Here is a 7,410-nt window from a genome sequence, read left to right as displayed (position 1 = left end):
GACCTTGAGGGTGTTATGCTGAGCGAAATAAGTCAGGCAGAGAAGGACAAATATCATATGTTTGCACATATAGAAGGATTAGGAGGAACTTAACGGAGAACCATGGGGGAGAAAAAGGGGGGAAATAGTGGGGGAGAGGGAGGGAGGAAACCATGTGAGTCTCTTGAATGCTGAGAACAAACTGAGGACTGATGGGTGTGTGGGGGAGGGGGGTGATGGGCATGGAGGAGGGCACTTGTGGGGATGAGCACTGGGTGTTATATGGAAACCAACTTGACAATAAAATATCTGTAAAAATAAGTAAATAAATATATAAAGAAAAGAAAAGAAAAGAGAAAAGAAAAAAGAAAGTTGGCCTGCTTTATAATTCATCTACATAAATAAAAACTATTATTAAAATATTATTATGAAAATTAATATTTTTGAGTGCATGCTAGACAATTTTCACTTAAGTTTAAGACATGTATTACATGTTTAATTTTTATATACTCATTGTTCTCTAATTTTAATTCACTTTTGATTATTTTTCTTACTAAATATTTTCATAGTCATATCTGAATGAAAAATCAGGTAATGTGTCCTTAGTGTGGTTTCCTGTACCCTCAACATATCAAACTTATCTGACACTAAAATAGGTCTGAAACATAGATATTTCTATAAATACACGTTCACCAAAATTAATTTTAACTGAGTATATAGCTTGTGTTTATAAAGTCAGCAAGTACAACTTACCTTAAATAGCTTTCAATTTTCCAACAGTTTTAACTTTTTTCATCCATTGTGTTCTCCTACTGATCCTCTTTAGACCCTGCATTTTCATTCTAATCAGATTTTTCTTTCTCAATCTCTGTCTTTGCTTATTTTATCTATTCCACTGAGAATGTTTCTTTACGTTTTCAAAATTTAACAAGTGTCATAAAATATTCCTTCACCACTCAAGTTTGAATTCCCTCTTTTCTAAGGATCAAATTCTACTTATTAATACATTACCACTTTAAAAAATATTTATTTACTTATTTTAAGAGAGAGAGTGCAAGCGGGAGAGGGGCAGAGAGAGAGGGAGAGAGAGAATCCCAACCAAGCTCTGCACTGTCAGCACAGAGACCCACACAGTGCTCCAACTCATGAACTAGGGTAACATGACCTGAGCCAATATCAAGATTTGGATGCTCAATGGATTGAGTCACCCAGGCACACCAGTAGTTTGGAATAATCCTGTTGAGGTATTTTGTAGTATGTCTATCAATATATCTTATGTATTCTCATGAGCAGATGGGTATTTTTTGGACACACTAAAAGAGGTGAAGTGACTTTGTCATTATACCATATCAGAAGCCAAATGACACCAACATGCACCATCATGGTAATGTTAAGCTCGATCACTTTTTCAGCTTATATCAATCAGTTTTTTTCCACTATAAAGTTACTATTTTTTTTTTCTTTTCTATACTCTATTCTTTGGAAGCCAGCCACTAAGTCCAGCCCACACTGAAGAATAGAAAAATTAAGATCTGTATTCTTGAGTAGAGAGTATTTATAAATATTAATTGATGTTCTATAAGAAAGATGTATCCTTTCTAAACCTCATGTTTTGACTACCCATTGGTTCTGTGTGTTCTATAGACTAACAAGTACTTTATTTTTTTTTTAAAAAATTAATGTTTATTTTTGAAAGAGGGGGAGCAAGGGAGGGGCAGAGAGAGAGAGGGAAACACAGAATCCAAAGCAGGCTCCGGGCTCTGAGCTGTCAGCAAAGAGCCTGATGTGGGGCTCGAACCCATGAAACATGAGATCATGACCTAATCCAAAGTTGGACACTTAACCAACTAAGCCCCCCAGGTGCCTCTACAAGTACTTTAGAATGGTATATAAAACCTTTTATAAATCAGGCACTTGCTTGACTAGTTAACTTTATTAATGAGATTGTTCCCTCTATGAATCTGTGATGACCATTATATTTGATGCGAATTTAACATGATGTTCTGAACCACTCTTTTTTGTGTCTATGCTTCTTGGAATAAGTTGCCCATCTTGTGAATATCCATTTGGACATTTCCTATCATATATTCTCAACAATCTCAGAGAAAATTGACCAGTTACTTCTTTGTGCTATTATGCTAGGACTGTGTCCTAACAGTATGCTCACCAGTACCTCTAACAGCTTGTTAATAATTTACTCATTCAATACAGCATTCTAACCTTTAAGTTTCCTGGACACTGAAGACATTTATTTTCTTACTTTCATTGCCAGATCCCAGATTCCCATCCATAATTGTACACAATAAATGTTTGTTCAAAAGTTCAGATGTTAAAACCTTCTAGGTTTTCAAAAATGTGATTTAACTGTGTTGTTATGCGTTCGTGAATAAAGCTGCATAACATTCGTTACTAGATGAAAATGATGATGAAGTAAAAGTGGGGAGGAGCAAGCGGACGGTTAGAAAATAAACAGGAAAAAGGGAAGGAAAGGAGAAAAAAGGGAGGAAGGAAGGAAGAAGGGAAAGGGGATAGAAGGATGGAGGGAAGCAAAATTTAATACAAAGAAAAATCAAATTCAAATTCTACCTTTCTGGGAGATAACAATATAAAATCCTCAAACAACTCTCATTGCTTTCCCCTTGGATTTCTGTATTATTTTCTATCTATTGCTTCACTTTAGGCAAGAATTTCATGTATAAAAATTGCTTTTGCCAAATGCCATTTACAACGGAATAAGTCAAGTGTAAGATTTGTGCCCAGAGCATTTTTCATTAGCATTTGTGTTTGAGGATATTTGCGACTTTCACTTTCAAGGCATTTCTGGACCATACATGGTTTGTGTCAGCATTTTTCTCATTTCTTAATAGTATGCATATCACTGATTATTAACCTGAGAGAAATATTTGATTTAAGTTTCCTTGTATAAAAATAGTTCATTTTATTAAATAATATATGAAATGTCATTGGATTGATTCTCCATCCCACATATTTTACACTTCTTAGATTTCATATATCTCTTCTTAAAAATGTTGTAAGACCCTTGGGACAATGTATTTTGCTTTTGAAAACTGCATTTGTGTTTACAGCCAAAAAATGTTCTTTACAGCTTTGAAGTTTATCTGAAGGCTTATTAAATATAATTCTTTCATAATACATTAGTCATACATTGCCCTGGCTCACTATGTATCATATTAATTGATTGTTTTGTTTTATTGATTTTAATTGTTTTGAAAACTTATTGCTGATGGGTACTTTCATTTCTTCATTAAAAGCAGATATAAGTGAATATTCATTTTGTAATAATTAATTATAAAAGCAAAATCTATGTAACAGGTGTTTTAAAGAAAAATTATATACCAGATATGAATCCAAATATTAAAAGGTGCCATTTTTTCCCAAAATGTGCCATTTTCAATGAAACCTCTTGTTATAATCATTCATTTTCCTATTATTTGTGGGAAGCTACAGATCATTTTGCACATTCTTATAAGTAAGTAGATGTTCCAGAATTATTTTAATATTATATGTTTATGGTAAAATTGCAGTATCACTATTCTATAAATCATGAAGATTGCACTAATGATTATCTTCAATTTTCATTCACTGGAAGTACAAAGTAATATAAGAACTTTGACTTTATGATAGAGAGGCATTTTTACCTGTGAAATTAGTAGATAAAGTGTTGATTTCAATGTTTATAAGGAGTATTTGAGACTCTAGACAATGATATATAAGCATTCTTGATGAAACAAATATGTAAATAGAAAGTTATGGGATTTTTCCTATATCATGTTTACCTATCAAAATAGCATTTATGTGCCTTTAGATTTATAGTCTTTCTCTCCCTCTTTATCTATCATGTATGTATGTATGTATGCATGTATGTATGTATGTATTTATCTATCTATCTATCATCTTAAACAACAAACAGACTGAAAAGTGTATTCTAAAAGCTTTTTTACATTTGGTGACAACTAGAAAATTGTGTGTGTATTTGAGATTCAGTATCACAGAGCATTTGTCAGTGGTTTCCTGAATAGTTTAGTTTAACAATAAATTTTTAAGGTTTAGACTTTCTAAAATTATAAGTTCTATAATTCTATAATTATAATCCTATATATAAATATATATATAGATTATATATAAATCATATATATAATCTATATCTAGAATTCTGGAATTATAAAGATTAATAAATTCTATAATTTTAAAGGGTTAAAGAGAAATATGAACTATTTAACTCAAAATTATATTGTGAAATATTCATATTGTATGTGTTTTCTCATTTCTGTATGACATTTTATTACATAAGTATACATGAGCATACTGAATTCTATTATTGATAGAATTTTAACTTATTTCAAGTTTGAGACAATAATAGTGTTTCTCAATTTTTTTCTTCATGTCTTTGGTGAATGTGTATGTCCCTGTATATGCACTGATGTATATTAATTACTGAATCACAGAATAGTCATACTATTCTGGTTTAGTAGCAAGTGTCAAAAAGTTTCAAAACATAATATTGAGAAAAAAACCATATGCAAAAGAACATGTAAATGTGATTTAATTTACATATAGTAGAAAAATAGTAAAACTAATGAAAATGTTAGAAGTTGGAATAGTATTTATCCTAGAAAAAGGAAATAGGCAGAAAGGGGTCTTATGGAAACCATTCATCTCTTAATTGTGTTCTGATTTGTGGGTGTATTCAAGTTTTAAAATTTATCAGTTTGGACAAAGATAAGTGCATTTATGAATTTTGCACTTTTATAAATATATAATAATTCTGTAGAATTTTACACTGATAACAAATATGGAAAGTTATCCCAAAGAAACCAAGAATGGTTCCTTAGACAACCCTAGGTTTTTAGCTATTACGTATGCCAAAACACTTGCTAGCTTTTCTACAATATTAGTCAATGTATTTGATTAAACATGAAATACTAATTGTACATTGTATTTAAGGTATTTGAATCTATAAATTTCTATATGTTCATTCAAAAATATTTATTTAGACACAGTTATGTGTCTAAATATTAAGATACAAAATAGTAAGATACAAATATTGACTAAACCCAATAACATACCACAAACTAAATCACAGAATAAGAGGAAAATCAAGTCAACCAAGCAATTGCCATTATCTGCTACAATCAGTTACCATACATTGCAACTTGCTCCAATTTAGATTAATTTTCAGTATTTTATTATAATAACTTCCTCTTAAATTAAAAAAAAAATCCCATTGCACAAAATTTGTATGAACAACCTAGCTATACTTGAGCTTAAGATCAAAGTATTATGAACATCGGGAAAGGGAGTGAGCAAACTCTGCTACAAGTTGGGTGGTTTTGTTTTGTTTTGTTTGTCTTGAGTTGGTGCAGTGGGAGCAAAAAAAAGCACTGGACTATACCTTTAAGGAATGCTAAGGTGTATGTATGGTTAAGAAAGAGAAGGAGTAGAGGAGAGTAAAAAGCTTTGTCCAAGGGAGTAGAAATGATATGTAATAAGTCCCACAACCCTGACACAGCTGGATATAGTTAGAGAATAGCGAATTCAATGAACTATAATGTTAGCACACAGAGGAAGACGTGGTGGAAGATTCAACTGGATGTGTGAACTGAGGACACAGTCCAAGATTCCTTGCCTGTTACTTTAAGCCATAGGATGCCAATTAAGTTTGGTGTGAAAAAAGTTGACATGGTCATTTTTTGTTGATTTTTTAAAAAAATGATAATTCTGCCTACTATGGGGCTGATCAAGTGGAATGTGGAGAAAACTGATTTAATGCAATATAATAGAAAAGATTCATAAAACTCCAGGAAAAAGATGATTTTATGACTTCACAAAAGCGGTGACTCTGGAAAAATAACCCAATTTAAAAGACATTTCTAATGAATAATTGGTGGAATAAATTTTATCTCACATTGAATGGGGGCAGGGAAAATATGGGAAAGGATGTGAAAGAAAAGAGATGTTAATAATGACTGGTGTTTCCATCTTGATAGTGCTCTAAGGTAGTGACCTTCAGACTGGGTTATTCAGGCCCCAGAGGTGCTCATAAGCTTTTCATAACTAATTTTCAGTCGATCACTTTCTAGATATACAAAATTTGTTTTATTCTTAATTAGATATTTAGGGGAATGTATCTGTGGCTCTTTTTTTCTTCTCCAATTTTAAGGAAGCAGAGGCATAACCGTATCGCACCTACTAAGATATTACTTTGATACATCACCCAGCTTGGAAAACTGCCTTTTTGTCAACATAAAAGGGGAAATTATGAGGATCATTGCCAGATTTGGCAGTTACTAATAACAAAAAATATGTATTTACAGGTAGAGTGATTTCAAATACTTTGTGTTTAGTAATATTTAAAGAGGAATAATAGACTGATAAATAATTAAAATATTTTTGATTACAAACTTAACTTTTATCTTTATTTATTTATTTTTTAAGTTTATTTTTGAGAGAGAGTCTAAGTGGGGGAGAGGCAGAGATAGAGATAGAGAGAGAAAGAGAGAGAATCTCAGTTAGGCCTCTCATTGTTAGTACAGAGCCCTATGTAGAGCTCAAACCCACACACCATAAGGTTATGACCTGAGCTGAAATCAAGAGTTCAACACTAAACTGACTGAGCCACCCAGGTACCCTGACAAACATAATTTTTAAAATAAAATGGAATAAACTCAAATTATCAGGTTACATTTCTTTAAGAATTCTCTTTGTATTCTTAAATATTTGGGTATATGAATGTTTCTCGATATCTTAACCTATAAAAAAGGTATAATTTAGGAAAGCCATGTCTTTTTAGCCGTAATTTACACCATGCATAAGAAATAACAACAGTACAGCATAAAAGATACGACCCTCGAATTCATACAACTCAACAAAATCCAAATAATACAGTTAAAAAATGGACAGTAGACCTGAATAGATCTTTTTTCAAAGAAGACCTACAGATGCCACCAGACACATGAAAAGATGCTCAACATCACTGATCATCAAGGAAACACAAATCCAAATCATAATATCACCTCACACAAGTCACAATGGGTAGTATCAAAATGACAAGAAATAACAAGTGATAGCAAGGATATGGAGAAAAGGGGGCCCTGTACACTGTTGGTGGGAATGCAAATTGGTGAAACCGCTGTGAAAAACAGTATGAAATTTCCTCAAATATTAAAAATACAACTACCATAGGATCCAGTAATTCCCCTTCTGGGTATTGCCTAAAGTAAACAAAAACACTAATTTGAAAAGATATCTGTTCCCCTATGTTTACTGCAGAATTCTTTATAACAGCTAAGATATGGATGCAACCTAAGTGTCTATCAATAGATGAATGGATAAAGAAGACATGGTGTAAATATACAATGGAAGATTACTCAGCCATAAGAACAAATGATATCTTTCCATTTGTAACACCAT

Source organism: Hyaena hyaena, unplaced genomic scaffold (genome assembly GCF_003009895.1).
Source record: "Hyaena hyaena isolate Hyena2069 unplaced genomic scaffold, ASM300989v1 scaffold_1024, whole genome shotgun sequence".
NCBI classification, from domain to species: Eukaryota; Metazoa; Chordata; class Mammalia; order Carnivora; family Hyaenidae; genus Hyaena; species Hyaena hyaena.
This window is presented reverse-complemented; position numbering follows the sequence as displayed.